This window comes from Gopherus flavomarginatus, chromosome 7 (genome assembly GCF_025201925.1).
Source record: "Gopherus flavomarginatus isolate rGopFla2 chromosome 7, rGopFla2.mat.asm, whole genome shotgun sequence".
Taxonomy (NCBI): domain Eukaryota; kingdom Metazoa; phylum Chordata; order Testudines; family Testudinidae; genus Gopherus; species Gopherus flavomarginatus.
Window position 1 is genome coordinate 83,301,978 of NC_066623.1, and position 16,075 is coordinate 83,318,052.

Consider the following 16,075-nt stretch of genomic DNA (forward strand, 5'->3'; position numbering starts at 1 on the left):
GCCACACTGCAGCGCTGTTGGGCGGCTTCAAGGGGGGTTCCGGGAACGCGAGAGCAAACCGGGAAAGGAGACCCGCTTCGCCGCGGTTTGCTCTCGCGTTCCCGGAGCCACCCAGCAAACCGCAGGGAAGGAGACCTGCTTGCTCTGGGCTCTGGGAACGAGAGAGCAAACCGGGAAAGGAGACCCGCTTCGCCGCGGTTTGCTCTCTCGTTCCCGGAGCCACCCAGCAAACCGCAGGGAAGGAGACCTGCTTGCTCGGGGCTCCGGGAACGAGAGAGCAAACCGGGAAAGGAGACCCGCTTCGCCGCGGTTTGCTCTCGCGTTCCCGGAGCCACCCAGCAAACCGCAGGGAAGGAGACCTGCTTGCTCTGGGCTCCGGGAACGAGAGAGCAAACCGGGAAAGGAGACCCGCTTCGCCGCGGTTTGCTCTCTCATTCCCGGAGCCACCCAGCAAACCGCAGGGAAGGAGACCTGCTTGCTCGGGGCTCCGGGAACGAGAGAGCAAACCGGGAAAGGAGACCCGCTTCGCCGCGGTTTGCTCTCGCGTTCCCGGAGCCACCCAGCAAACCGCAGGGAAGGAGACCTGCTTGCTCTGGGCTCTGGGAATGAGAGAGCAAACCGGGAAAGGAGACCCGCTTCGCCGCGGTTTGCTCTCTCGTTCCCGGAGCCACCCAGCAAACCGCAGGGAAGGAGACCTGCTTGCTCGGGGCTCCGGGAACGAGAGAGCAAACCGGGAAAGGAGACCCGCTTCGCCGCGGTTTGCTCTCGCGTTCCCGGAGCCACCCAGCAAACCGCAGGGAAGGAGACCTGCTTGCTCTGGGCTCCGGGAACGAGAGAGCAAACCGGGAAAGGAGACCCGCTTCGCCGCGGTTTGCTCTCTCGTTCCCGGAGCCACCCAGCAAACCGCAGGGAAGGAGACCTGCTTGCTCGGGGCTCCGGGAACGAGAGAGCAAACCGGGAAAGGAGACCCGCTTCGCCGCGGTTTGCTCTCGCGTTCCCGGAGCCACCCAGCAAACCGCAGGGAAGGAGACCTGCTTGCTCGGGGCTCCGGGAACGAGAGAGCAAACCGGGAAAGGAGACCCGCTTCGCCGCGGTTTGCTCTCGCGTTCCCGGAGCCACCCAGCAAACCGCAGGGAAGGAGACCTGCTTGCTCTGGGCTCTGGGAACGAGAGAGCAAACCGGGAAAGGAGACCCGCTTCGCCGCGGTTTGCTCTCTCGTTCCCGGAGCCACCCAGCAAACCGCAGGGAAGGAGACCTGCTTGCTCGGGGCTCCGGGAACGAGAGAGCAAACCGGGAAAGGAGACCCGCTTCGCCGCGGTTTGCTCTCGCGTTCCCGGAGCCACCCAGCAAACCGCAGGGAAGGAGACCTGCTTGCTCTGGGCTCTGGGAACGAGAGAGCAAACCGGGAAAGGAGACCCGCTTCGCCGCGGTTTGCTCTCTCGTTCCCGGAGCCACCCAGCAAACCGCAGGGAAGGAGACCTGCTTGCTCGGGGCTCCGGGAACGAGAGAGCAAACCGGGAAAGGAGACCCGCTTCGCCGCGGTTTGCTCTCGCGTTCCCGGAGCCACCCAGCAAACCGCAGGGAAGGAGACCTGCTTGCTCTGGGCTCCGGGAACGAGAGAGCAAACCGGGAAAGGAGACCCGCTTCGCCGCGGTTTGCTCTCTCGTTCCCGGAGCCACCCAGCAAACCGCAGGGAAGGAGACCTGCTTGCTCGGGGCTCCGGGAACGAGAGAGCAAACCGGGAAAGGAGACCCGCTTCGCCGCGGTTTGCTCTCTCGTTCCCGGAGCCACCCAGCAAACCGCAGGGAAGGAGACCTGCTTGCTCGGGGCTCCGGGAACGAGAGAGCAAACCGGGAAAGGAGACCAGCTTGATTACCAGAGGCTTCCTCCTTCCACGGAGGTCAAGAAAAGCGCTGGTAAGTGTCTACATTGGATTACCAGCGCTGGATCACGAGCGCTGGATCCTCTACACCCGAGACAAAACGGGAGTACGGCCAGCGCTGCAAACAGGGAGTTGCAGCGCTGGTGGTGCCCTGCAGATGTGTACACCTTCAAAGTTGCAGCGCTGTAACTCCCTCACCAGCGCTGCAACTTTCTGATGTAGACAAGCCCAAAGACACAAGTTTGCAGCTTTTATTATATTACAGCATAACACTGTGACGAACTGGGAAAGTTCTTAATGTTTTCTCTGAATACTGTGTTGGTGCCTCAGTGTCCCCATGGCAGTTCTTAAGTATCTGGCAGAGCAAAGGGCCAGTGCACCTAAATGCCTGACACTCTGTCTCCTAGCAACTAATGGCCTGGGCCCCTCCTCTGCAAAGGTGCCAGCTGAAGGTGTTGGAGACAAAGGGATCAGGTGACCTCCTGGCCCGGGAAAGGGGCTAAGGAGAGAGGAGGGGCTGGGAGGGGTTGTTAGTCTGGAGCTGGCTGGGGTCAAGGGTGGAGGGCAGACGTGGGGGTCTGGCTCACTGCCCCCCAGAATGGACCCAGCCGAGGGGTCCGGTTCGCTGTATCTACAAGCTCTGTTTTAGACCCTGTTCCTGTCATCAAATAAACCTCTGTTTTACTGGCTGGCTGAGAGTCACGTCTGACTGCAAAGTGGAGGTGCAGAACCCGGTGGCTTCCCCAGGACCCCGCTGGGATGGACTCGCTGTGGGAAGCACACGGAGGGGCACAGGATGCTAAATGCTCCAAGGAGAGACCCAGAAGGTGAAGCTGTGTGAGCTTCTTGCCCTGAACAAGTCTGCTCCAAGGGAGAGGAGGCTCCCCAAAGTCCTGACTGGCTTGGTGGGGAGCAGTTCCAGAGCATCGCCCGGTGACTCCGTGACAAACACTAAATTCAATTTATATATATATAACACTTCGGACAGTTATGTTCTGGACCTCTTGCCCATACTTATAGTATACTGATTTTAACAAAGAAATATTTATGAAAGATATAGCTAAAACTTCAGTCACTCAAGAGTAACTACCCGCCTCCTAGCAAAAAGGTAAGTTTCAGTCTATTCTGATATATTAGTATGTTCCAACAAAATGGGGTGTGCTTCCTACATGAACACATGAGAAGAACTATACTCTAATTTTCAGGCTGTCAAGCAATTAAAAAAATTAATCGTGATTAATTGTGCTGTTAATAATAAAATACCATTTATTTAAATATTTTTGGATGTTTTCTACATTTTCAAATATATTGATTTCAATTACAACACAGAATACAAAGTATACAGTGCTCATTTTATATTTATGTTTGATTACAAATATTTGCACTGTAAAAATAAAAAACAGCATTTTTCAATTCATATAACACAAGTACTCTGCTGCAATCACTCATCAAGAAAGTAGAACTTACAAATGTAGAATTATGTACAAAACAATAACTGCATTCAAAAATAAAACCATGTAAAACTTTAGAGCCTACAACTCCACTCAATCCTACTTTTTGTTCAGCCAATCGCTCAAACAAGTTTGTTTATATTTGCAGGAGATAATGCTGCCTGCTTCTTATTTACAGCATCATCTGAAAGTGAGAACAGGTGTTCGCCCTGGGGCCCCCTTAGCCCAGGGCCCTTCAGCCCCTAAAGCCCCTGTGTTCGGGTGGCCCTGCCTTCCGAGGGAGGCGGGGGGAGCAGCTTCCCTGCTCACTCCCTTCCAGAAAATCCTAATCCCTGCCAAACAGTTGTTTGGCAGTGAGGGAAGCGGAGAAGAGGAACTTGTGCGATGCTCCCTTGTAAAGTCAGCCAAACGACGTTATAAGGGAGCACTGCACAACTTTAAACAAGCATGTTCCCTAATGGAGAAGCGACGCAACTTCGAAACAACGTTAAGCGAGAGGACGTTAAGTGTGGAGTTACTGTATATGGCAGAATGTGGGTAAAACAGAGCAGGAGATGTACAATTCTCCCCTAAGGAGTATAGTCACAAATTTAATTAAACACATTTTCTTTCTTTTTTTTTTAAACGAGCATCATCAGCGTGGAAGCATGTCCTCTGGAATGGTGGCTGAAGCATGAAGGGGCGTATGAATGCTTAGCATTTCTGGCTACAAAAGAGTCATGAGAATTTGCCTGGTCTCATTTTCTGGTGACACTGTAAATAAGAAGTGGGCAGCATTATCTCCCGTATATGTAAACAAACTTGCTTGCCTTAGCTATTGGTGTCATAAACAGATAGCTAAGGGTTAATGTCTCTTTCACCTGAAGCACCTGACCAGAGGACCAATCAGGAAACCGGATTTTTTCAACTTTGGGTGGAGGGAATTGAGTGTCTGAGGGCTTGTCTACATCAGAAAGTTGCAGCGCTGGTGAGGGAGTTACAGCGCTGCAACTTAGGAGGTGTACACATCTGCAGGGCACCACCAGCGCTGCAACTCCCTGTTTGCAGCGCTGGCCGTACTCCCGTTTTGTCTCGGGTGTAGAGGATCCAGCGCTGGTGATCCAGCGCTGGTAATCAAGTATAGTCACTTACCAGCGCTTTTCTTGACCTCCGTGGAATAAGCAGGTATCCCAGCATACCTGAGGAAGCTCGGTAATCAAGCTGGTCTCCTTCCCCGGCTTGCTCTCGCGTTCCCCGAACCCCGAGCAAGCAGGTCTCCTTCCCTGAGGTTTGCTGGGTGGTTCCGGGAAGGCGAGAGCAAACCGGGGAAGGAGACCAGCTTCGCCGCGGTTTGCTCTCGCGTTCCGCGAACCACCCTGCAAACCGCAGGGAAGGAGACCTGCTTGTTCGGGGAACGCGAGAGCAAACCGCGGCGAAGCTGGTCTCCTTCCCCGGTTTGCTCTCGCGTTCGCCGAACCCCCGAGCAAGCAGGTCTCCTTCCCTGCGGTTTGCAGGGTGGTTCGCGGAACGCGAGAGCAAACCGCGGCGAAGCTGGTCTCCTTCCCCGGTTTGCTCTTGCGTTCCCCGAACCCGAGCAAGCAGGTCTCCTTCCCTGCGGTTTGCAGGGGGGTTCGCGGAACGCGAGAGCAAACCGCGGCGAAGCTGGTCTCCTTTCCCGGTTTGCTCTCGCGTTCCCCGAAACCCCTTGAAGCCGCCCAACAGCGCTGCAGTGTGGCCACATCTAAGACCACTTGCAGCGCTGGTTGCTGTAAGTGTGGCCACTCTGCAGCGCTGGTCCTATACAGCTGTACTAATACAGCTGTAACAACCAGCGCTGCAAAATTTTAGATGTAGACATGGCCTGAGTCTTTTGTCTTTTGTCGTCTGCCTGCTTTCTCTGAGCTTTGGAGAAATAGTTTCTTTTTTCTAGTCTTCTGTTTCCAAGTGTAAGGACAAAGAGATCAGATAGTAAGTTATATGGTTTCTTTTCTTTGGTATTTGCATGAATATAAGTGCTGGAGTGCTTTGATTTGTATTCTTTTTGAATAAGGCTGTTTATTCAATATTCTTTTAAGCAATTGACCCTGTGTTGTATCATCTAATACAGAGAGAACATTTGTACTTATTTTTCTTTCTTTTTATATAAAGCTTTCTTTTAAGACCTGTTGGAGTTTTTCTTTACTTCAGGGAAATTGAGTCTGTACTCACCAGGGAATTGGTGGGAGGAAGAAATCAAGGGGAGATTTGTGTGTTGGATTGCTAGCCTGACTTTGCATTCCCTCTGGGGGAATAGGAAAGTACTTTTTGTTTCCAGGATTGGGAACAGAGAGGGAGATTCACTCTGTTTGGGTTCACAGAGCTTGTGTCTGTGTATCTCTCCAGGAGCACCTGGAGGGGGGAAGGGAAAAAGGATTATTTCCCTTTGTTGTGAGACTCAAGGGATTTGGGTCTTGGGGTCCCCAGGGAAGGTTTTTCAGGGGGACCAGAGTGCCCCAAAACACTCTAATTTTTTGGGTGGTGGCAGCAGGTACCAGGTCCAAGCTGGTAACTAAGCTTGGAGGTTTTCATGCTAACCCCCATATTTTGGACGCTAAGGTCCAAATCTGGGACTAAGGTTATTACATGGTGGCAGTGGGTGGGAGATAGACAGAATCCAGAAGCCAGTAGGAATATTATATTTTTCTTTTCTCTGCTAAGGGCTTTTTAGCAGAGAGAAACAGTTGGTTTTAAAAGGGAACCAGAGAGAAATTTTTTTTTTCTGCTCTCTCTGGCAGTTTGTGGCTTGCATGTTAAGCGAGAAGCCATTAAGAGGCTGTTGAGCGTCTTTTGTCATGCAATAGCCCTCCCATTAGGAAGCAAGTACCGGCACTTATATGCATGCAAATAAAGTGGTTTTTCTGGTTTCCTTTCATTGAACAGTAGCTAGAGAGAGAAAAGGAAAAAAGCACTGTTGCTAGGCAGACTTCAGGAGGCAACAGAACCTGCAGTTCAGAAGATAAACACCAGAGGGCACCCCAACACAAGAAAACAGGAACCATGACTTCTAAGGCAAAAATTGAGGCCGAAGAACAAATCAAAGAAGCTGAACACAGGCGACAGATGGAGATGAAAGAAAAGGAAGAAAGCATGAAACTGGCAGCCTTCCAAAGAGAACAGGCAGCCCAAGAGGCAGCACACAAAAGAAAACTAGAAGAAGAAGAGATAGCCTACCGAAGGAAACAAGCAGAAGAAGAGTTGGCCCACCACCGAGAAATGGAAAAAACACCAAAAAGAAATGGAAAAACAACAAAAAGAGAATGAAGAGAAGGAAAAACAGAGAAAACATGAACTGGAGTTGGTAAAAGCTGGGCTGCATGTGCCAGCCAACCCTAACAACCCGGTGCCAAATATTGCTCCACAGCACAGGAAATTTCCCACCTACAAGGCAGGTGATGACACCGAGGCCTTCTTGGAAAATTTTGAAAGAGCCTGTCTTGGGTACAGCATTCCCGAAGACCAGTACATGGTAGAATTGAGGTCACAGCTCAGTGGACCTTTAGCAGAGGTGGCAGCTGAAATGCCTAAGCACCAAATGAATGACTATAAACTTTTTCTAACCAAGGCCAGATACAGGATGGGGATAACCCCAGATCATGCCCGTCGGCGCTTCAGAACCCAAAAGTGGAAACCAGAGGTGTCATTTCCCAAACACGCCTACTACATTGCAAAAAACTATGAGGCCTGGCTAACAGGAAACAACATTCAAACCTTGGAAGAACTGAACCTCCTCATACAAATGGAGCAGTTCTTGGATGGTGTTCCTGAAGACATCACGCGGTACATACAAGATGGAAACCCCAAGAATATCGCTGAGGCGGGGGAGATTGGAGCCAAATGGATGGAACTGGCAGAAAGCAAGAAAGCTACTGTCAAGGGGAACGATTACCCTAGGGGGCACACAGACCATAAACCCTACAACCGAGGACAGCCAAAGACCCCACATACCACCCAAGTAAAGCCACAGATACCCTACCCTTCAACCTCGCCAGTCTCCAGTAACTCACCTCGGCCCAGTGACCCATCAGATGGAAGATGCTTTAAGTGTAATGAACTGGGACATATCAAGGCCAAGTGTCCCAAGAACACCATGCGAGTGCAATTCTTTACACCACCATCACACCAAAGATCCCCAGGCCCGGATGCCTCTCAAATACCCTTGGAGCGAAGGGAAAATTTGAGAGTGGGCGGAAAGAAGGTTACTGCGTGGAGAGACACGGGGGCACAAGTGTCAGCTATCCACCAATCCTTCGTTGACCCCAAATTCATCAACCCAAAGGCCAAAGTTACAATTTACCCCTTCATGTCACAAGCTGTAGACTTGCCTACAGCTCAACTGCCTGTCCAGTACAAAGGCTGGTCAGGAATGTGGACTTTTGCAGTCTATGACAATTATCCTATCCCCATGCTACTGGGGGAAGACTTGGCCAACCAGGTGAGGCGGGCCAAGAGAGTGGGAATGGTTACACGTAGCCAAACCAGGCAAGCTTCCAGACCCATTCCTGTTCCTGAACCGTCCACAGAGGCCCCGTCTGTGTTACCAGAGACCCAGACAGAGGTAGTGGACCCAGATTCCATGCCTACCACTGAAACAGCCACAGCATCTCCAGTCCCAGGCCCGGAACTGGAACAGCAACCAGCACCAGCAAGTGAAACCCCCTCTTCAAACTCAACGCCAGTGGGCGCCAGCGAGCCACAACTGGCAGAAGCAACAGACAGCCATACCCAAAAGGCTCAGCCAGAGCCTGAAATACCCTCAGGTGCACCAGCAGAGAGCGGTTCACCAGCAACGAAAACAACCCCATCACCTACATCGCTTCCAGAGGGACCAAGCCCAAGTCCACAGTCTGAGGAAGAACTGGTGACCCCAGCCTCAAGGGAACAGTTCCAGACTGAGCAGGAAGCAGATGACAGCCTTCAGAAAGCTTGGGCGGCGGCACGGAGCACCCCACCGCCTCTCAGCTCTTCTAATCGATCCCGGTTTGTTATAGACCAAGGACTTTTATACAAGGAAATTCTTTCTGGTGGACACCGGGAAGAATGGCAGCCGCAAAAACAGTTGGTGGTTCCAACTAAGTACCGGGAGAAGCTCTTAAGCTTAGCCCATGATCATCCCAGTGGCCATGCTGGGGTGAACAGAACCAAGGACCGGTTGGGGAAGTCCTTCCACTGGGAGGGGATGGGCAAGGACGTTGCCAAGTATGTCCGGTCTTGTGAGGTATGCCAAAGAGTGGGAAAGCCTCAAGACCAGGTCAAGGCCCCTCTCCAGCCACTCCCCATAATTGAGGTCCCATTTCAGCGAGTAGCTGTGGATATTCTGGGCCCTTTCCCAAAAAAGACGCCCAGAGGAAAGCAGTACGTACTGACTTTAGTGGACTTTGCTACCCGATGGCCAGAAGCAGTCGCTCTAGGCAACACCAGGGCTAACACTGTGTGCCTGGCCCTAACAGACATCTTTGCCAGGGTAGGTTGGCCCTGCGACATCCTTACAGATTCAGGGTCTAATTTCCTGGCAGGGACCATGGAAAAACTGTGGGAAACTCATGGGGTGAATCACTTGGTTGCCACCCCGTACCACCATCAAACCAATGGCCTGGTGGAAAGGTTCAATGGAACTTTGGGGGCCATGATACGTAAATTCATCAACGAATTCTCCAATAATTGGGACCTAGTGTTGCAGCAGTTGCTGTTTGCCTACAGGGCTGTACCACATCCCAGTTTAGGGTTTTCACCATTTGAACTTGTGTATGGTCACGAGGTTAAGGGGCCATTACAGTTGGTAAAGCAGCAATGGGAGGGGTTTACGCCTTCTCCAGGAACTAACATTCTGGACTTTGTAAGCAACCTACAAAGCACCCTCCGACACTCTTTAGCCCTTGCTAGAGAGAATCTAAAGGATGCTCAGGAAGAGCAAAAGGCCTGGTATGACAGACATGCCAGAGATCGGTCCTTCAAGGTAGGAGACCAGGTTATGGTCTTGAAGGCGCAACAGGCCCATAAGATGGAAGCATCATGGGAAGGGCCCTTCACGGTCCAAGAGCGCCTGGGAGCTGTAAACTACCTCATAGCATTTCCCAATTCCTCACTAAAGCCTAAAGTGTACCATGTTAATTCTCTCAAGCCTTTCTATTCCAGAGACTTACAGGTTTGTCAGTTTACAGTCCAGGGAGATGATGCTGAGTGGCCTGACGGTGTCTACTACGACGGGAAAAAAGACGGTGGCGTGGAAGAGGTGAACCTCTCAACCACCCTGGAACGTCTGCAGCGGCAACAAATCAAGGAGCTGTGCACTAGCTTCGCCCCATTGTTCTCAGCCACCCCAGGACGGACTGAACGGGCATACCACTCCATTGATACAGGTAATGCTCACCCAATCAGAACCCCACCCTACCGAGTGTCTCCTCATGCCCAAGCTGCTATAGAACGGGAGATCCAGAACATGCTACAGATGGGTATAATCCGCTCATCTACCAGTGCATGGGCATCTCCAGTGGTTCTGGTACCCAAACCCGATGGGGAAATACGCTTTTGCGTGGACTACCGTAAGCTAAATGCTGTAACTCGTCCGGACAACTATCCAATGCCACGTACCGATGAGCTATTGGAAAAGTTGGGACGTGCCCAGTTCATCTCTACAATAGACTTAACCAAGGGGTACTGGCAAGTACCGCTAGATGAACCTGCCAAGGAGAGGTCAGCATTCGTCACCCATGCGGGGGTGTATGAATTCAATGTCCTTCCTTTCGGCCTTCGAAATGCACCCGCCACCTTCCAGAGGCTGGTAGATGGTCTCCTAGCTGGACTGGGAGAATTTGCAGTTGCCTACCTCGATGATGTGGCCATTTTTTCAGACTCCTGGCCCGAACACCTACTACACCTGGAAAAGGTCTTTGAGCGCATCAGGCAGGCAGGACTAACTGTTAAGGCCAAAAAGTGTCAAATAGGCCAAAACAGAGTGACTTACCTGGGGCACCAGGTGGGTCGAGGAACCATAAACCCCCTACAGGCCAAGGTAGATGCTATCCAAAAAGTGGCCTGTCCCACGGTCCAAGAAGCAGGTCCAATCCTTCTTAGGCTTGGCCGGATACTACAGGCGATTTGTACCACACTACAGCCAAATCGCTGCCCCATTGACCGACCTGACCAAAAAGACCCAGCCAAATGCCGTTAAGTGGACTAATGAGTGTCAAAAGGCCTTTACCCAGCTTAAGGCGATGCTCATGTCTGACCCCGTGCTCAGGGCCCCGGATTTTGACAAGCCATTCCTAGTAACCACAGATGCATCTGAGCGTGGTATAGGAGCGGTGCTCATGCAGGAAGCAACAGATCACAACTTCCATCCTGTCGTGTTTCTCAGCAAGAAACTGTCTGAGAGGGAAAGTCACTGGTCAGTCAGTGAAAAGGAATGCTATGCCATTGTGTACGCCCTGGAAAAGCTACGCCCATATGTTTGGGGACGGCGGTTCCAACTACAAACTGACCATGCTGCACTAAAGTGGCTTCATACTGCCAAGGGGAACAACAAGAAACTTCTTCGTTGGAGTTTAGCTCTCCAAGATTTTGATTTTGAAATTCAACACATCACAGGAGCTTCTAACAAAGTAGCTGATGCACTCTCCCGTGAGAGTTTCCCAGAATTCAGTAGTTAAAAAGTGTTCTTAAAATGTAGAAGTCTGTTAGTTATATACTTAGTAGTATATGTAAAGGTGCATGTGTTGTATTAATCTGTTTATTTTCAAGTTCTAGAAGGAAATCGCCGCCAGTGAGCTTCCCCACTGTCTGCAATTTGGGGGGCGTGTCATAAACAGATAGCTAAGGGTTAATGTCTCTTTCACCTGAAGCACCTGACCAGAGGACCAATCAGGAAACCGGATTTTTTCAACTTTGGGTGGAGGGAATTGAGTGTCTGAGTCTTTTGTCTTTTGTCGTCTGCCTGCTTTCTCTGAGCTTTGGAGAAATAGTTTCTTTTTTCTAGTCTTCTGTTTCCAAGTGTAAGGACAAAGAGATCAGATAGTAAGTTATATGGTTTCTTTTCTTTGGTATTTGCATGAATATAAGTGCTGGAGTGCTTTGATTTGTATTCTTTTTGAATAAGGCTGTTTATTCAATATTCTTTTAAGCAATTGACCCTGTGTTGTATCATCTAATACAGAGAGAACATTTGTACTTATTTTTCTTTCTTTTTATATAAAGCTTTCTTTTAAGACCTGTTGGAGTTTTTCTTTACTTCAGGGAAATTGAGTCTGTACTCACCAGGGAATTGGTGGGAGGAAGAAATCAAGGGGAGATTTGTGTGTTGGATTGCTAGCCTGACTTTGCATTCCCTCTGGGGGAATAGGAAAGTACTTTTTGTTTCCAGGATTGGGAACAGAGAGGGAGATTCACTCTGTTTGGGTTCACAGAGCTTGTGTCTGTGTATCTCTCCAGGAGCACCTGGAGGGGGGAAGGGAAAAAGGATTATTTCCCTTTGTTGTGAGACTCAAGGGATTTGGGTCTTGGGGTCCCCAGGGAAGGTTTTTCAGGGGGACCAGAGTGCCCCAAAACACTCTAATTTTTTGGGTGGTGGCAGCAGGTACCAGGTCCAAGCTGGTAACTAAGCTTGGAGGTTTTCATGCTAACCCCCATATTTTGGACGCTAAGGTCCAAATCTGGGACTAAGGTTATTACAATTGGCTGAACAAGAAGTAAGGCTGAGCGGACTTGTCAGCTCTAAAGTTTTACATTGTTTTGTATTTGAGAGCAGTTATGTAGCTGCAACAAAAAAATCTACCTTTGTAAGTTGCATTTTTACGATAAAGAGAGGGCACTATAGCACTTGTATGAAGTGAACTGAAAAATACTATTTCTTTTGCTTATATTTTTATAAATATTTGTAATAAAAAATAATATAAAGTGAGCACTGTGCACTTTGTATTCTGTGTTGTAACTGAAATCAATATATTTGAAAATGTAGAAAAACCATCTCAAAATATTTAATAAATTTCTTTTGGTATTCTGTTGTTTAACAGTGCAATTAGAATTGCAAAAAAAATCACAATTGTTTTTAGTTAAATGTGTGATTTAACTGTGATTAATTGACAGCCCTAATTTATTTCCTTCTAGTCTATAATAGCCTATATTCCCAGGCTCAGAAGCAAAATAGGGAGTAAAACAGCATGTTTGATTTATTCCTCTCCCTCCCATAAAGCAAACCAAATCATTCATCCAATTCAATATCCCATCTCTAGTAATGCCAGTTGCTTCAGAGAAAAGTATAAAAAGCCCCATGATATAATTAGCTGTGCTATACTAGATTATTTGAATGGGAGTAGAGAGGCAGAACGAGTGAGCAAGCGATAAGCAAGTGGAAATTGCTTCCTCATCCCAACTCACGATTAGGGTATACCCTGAAGGACTAGCTTTTATACATTTTATCTTAGCTAGTATAATTGCAGATGATTTTCTCATTCACTATTTCTTATAGTTTGACATTAAGCTTCAAATTTGAAAGTTACTTTGCTTCAGTTACATCTTTTTGCAGAAAATGCAATAGGTTACACACTATATAAGAATGGTATTTCCTTTCATATACATTGTAATTTGTTGACTTTTAAATTATATGAAAGCACTCTTGTTCTTGTACAGGATAAAGAAAGAAGCAGCATACAATTTGCTTTCTCTTCCCCTGTCAGTTTATATATTGGTATCTCTCTCAAATTGTTTCTTTCTTCTCCCATATGTCCAATCTAGAATCTCTCTTCCGTTCCTCTCACAAGCCGGCCAGCAATATTTAAGCTTTCCTGGTATCCTGCTAATCTGAATTAGATAGGTCAACCCCTAAATCCGACAAGGATGCTGCAATAGATCAAAACAGCCCCGAGCATGTGAAAGTGAATTCTGATCATGTGACCTTCTCCATTTACTCTCCTGCAAGCTAAATATATTGTCTTTGTTTTTGTCAGTTCCCCTCCAAACAAGCTTCAGCAATGAGCAGGAACAGATAAGCTGTAAGGCTAAGCTCTGTTTTGTATGATACTGAACATTTAAATAATACATGTTAAGTAAGATAGCTTCCCAGTGAAAAAGTAGCATTATGATGTTAGCTAAACATGCTACACTGGTGTCTCTTGGATGCTTTACAATGTACATTTGCATAGGTTCCAGATGTGTTCCAGATGCAGAAACTAAACTTGCCCTTGGTTTCCTGCTGCTATGATCCGAGCCACATAGCAGAGTTATTTGTTCAGTCTGAAGTATACAAGTCACTAGGGACAACAACCAAATGGCAGTTCTCTTGCAGTATTTGGGACCTAATTTTGTAACCCTCTCTTAAATAGTATTCCTTACTCAAAACAAACAGTCCATTGAAGTTAATGGGACTACCTGAGTGAGTAAGGAATACTCTCATGAGTAAAGATTGCAGGATGGGCCTTGAAATTGCCTGCAGTTTGAAGATATCACTTTTCATAATCTGGGATGATAAATAAAACTCACTGCTATCTACACTGCAATTATACCCAAAGTTGCCTTTCCCTGACTCACTTTAAGACACCCTCTACTGTTCAAATCTCTATGTGATACTGAAACAATCAGCCAATTTTCTCGTGTTTGTTTCAGAATGTCCTAGTTTTCCACTTCTCTGCTGATATGATGCACTGCCATATTTTCTGATGTTGCCTAGACTAGATACATTGCTCCCGGCAAGATAATGGCCTGAACTGAGACAGCTCCTGCAGATGGTTTTTGTTTTGTTTTGGTTTTTTTTTTTTGGGGGGGGGGGAAGGAGAATTCCTTCTTGCATTAAAATTTCTATTTCTCTGTGAAACTGAGAACATGTCTTTTTCTCAGTTCTACTTCATCTAAAGAGAAGCAACCAACATAATCATTTCAGCTATGCAGCATCCAACATTACTTTAAAAAACCCCAAAAGAAAAACAAAACAAAAACTCCCTACCACATTCCCATATCTTCTGTAGTAAATAAAATAATCTGACTTGCTACATTAAATGGATTTTCCGAAAACAAGACTTTTTTCCTCTATCCTAACTTTCTCAATTATATATGTAAAATATTAATGAAATGCAAGCAAAATGGAAAACTATTTCAAAGCTGAAAAATATTATCTGGATTTATGCTTGCCTTCGGGACAAATCAGAAGAGATAGAGACTGCCTGATTATTGGCTTTTTCAAATACCTATGAGAAAGATGAATACTCAGAAAGTCATCTTGTTCACTTTACTACTCTTTACTTGTACACTGGAAAAAAGTAATGCATCAAAAATGTAAAAACCCATAGAGAGAGAAGTTTTCTATTTAAATAAAGGAAGCTTTGACCAATAGGTGGAGTTCAACACAATGAGCTGACTGCATAATCAAGGGAAACACTTGGCCCACAGTGTTCTACACAGATATTATATGATGGTAGATAATCTAATAAATTTGGGGTTCCTATCTCAATAACTTTTAGGGTATATCTACACTGTATGCCCCTCCTAGCATGGGTATGAATAGCAGTGTAAATGATGAGACACTGCTTAGGTGCATAAAGACACCTGAACCTGTGGGTATGTACCCTACATGCTCAAGCAGTGCCTCCCCCATCTACACTACTATCTTTGGCAGTGTAGTGTCCTGTTGCCCAAGTTTTTCCCCACACAGCAGGGAAAGGCTCCAGCAGCAGGGAAGCTCCAGCAGCTCCCTATGAGTGAGCCACTTCTCTTCCACAGGGAACTGCCAGTCTTTCCCCTTTACAGTGAAAGACTTCAGCAGCAGGGATAGGCTCTGACAGGAGGCAATGGAGAAAAGCTCCAGCTTACCCCTTTCACTGGCACATGCATCTATACATTGCAGTGTGAACACAGCTTGCTTTTCATTGCAGCACGTAGCTACACATACGTTCATGCTGCTGCCAGTGGTGTGCAGTGCAGACATAGCTTTACGTTCACATCTTCCAGAACTCAGGTTGCTCTGAGTGCATCAGCCATAATTTCTATATCATTCCAAGAAAGCCGCAAAGTGTCCTGTGGCACCTTATAGACTAACAGACGTATTGGAGCATGAGCTTTCGTGTGTGAATACCCACTTCATCGGATGCATGTCATTCCAGCGACCCTTCTGCACCATTCTGGCCTTGTAATGGGGCCATCAAAGAGCCAGATCTCCCTGTCATAGATCTGACCTTAGTTTTCATGTCTCTTATGCTTCCTCCATTTCTCTGCAGCCTCTTGCTATAAGGGAAGCTCAGGAATGTGCATGGAGTTTATGGCTTTCTAAAATAAGCCAATTAGCTCTTTTCTAGCTTCCTACATCAAAACCAACAGCAGAAAACTGGACCCCACCATAGAGATTCTAACCTAACCTAACCAGGGATTTCCCAATTTGTGTGCAATTAACAATCACAACTGCAGGGAGAGAGTCCAGTGGCTACAGATCGATATTTTTCTCCAGAAAGTTATAAATTGACTGAAAACAGGAGAGAATTGCTATCTCAGCTTTATCAACTGCAACATGAGAGTCCTAAATGGTTCTTAAGTAGAGTGATGATTTCTGGGTTACCAAGGGCTGGTAAATCTCTTGAGACAAGGAAACAACATTCACCTCTGCTTCACTGAAGTGGTCACTGTTCTCTTGTGGACAGGTAGCAAGGGGAGGAAAAAATGGACATGGAATCTTCAGGACACCAAAGATCTTTCCTTTCCATCCAGCGACGTTTCTGTTTATTTGGGCTAGTTTTATGAGGAATTAATT

The 16,075-nt window shown here is 47.6% G+C and overlaps 1 protein-coding gene and 1 long non-coding RNA gene across 8 annotated transcripts in view; both read right to left on the minus strand.

Annotated features, from left to right (window-relative positions):
- Nucleotides 1-16,075, minus strand: part of BTBD8 (BTB domain containing 8) — a 78,818-nt gene that overhangs the window by 35,110 nt on the left and 27,633 nt on the right. The gene's annotated exons all lie outside the window — the stretch shown is intronic.
- On the minus strand, nucleotides 368-2,116 carry LOC127055344 (uncharacterized). 5 transcript variants are annotated; one of them, XR_007775461.1, is made up of 5 exons: nucleotides 1,704-2,116; nucleotides 1,480-1,591; nucleotides 1,256-1,367; nucleotides 920-1,143; nucleotides 638-807 (listed from the first exon to the last, which is right to left on the minus strand). It is a non-coding gene; the product is annotated as an uncharacterized LOC127055344 (long non-coding RNA). The 5 variants fall into 5 exon arrangements; XR_007775457.1 differs by lacking the exons at nucleotides 920-1,143; nucleotides 1,256-1,367 and adding an exon at nucleotides 368-583 and having other exon boundaries at nucleotides 696-807; XR_007775458.1 differs by lacking the exons at nucleotides 638-807; nucleotides 920-1,143 and adding an exon at nucleotides 368-583.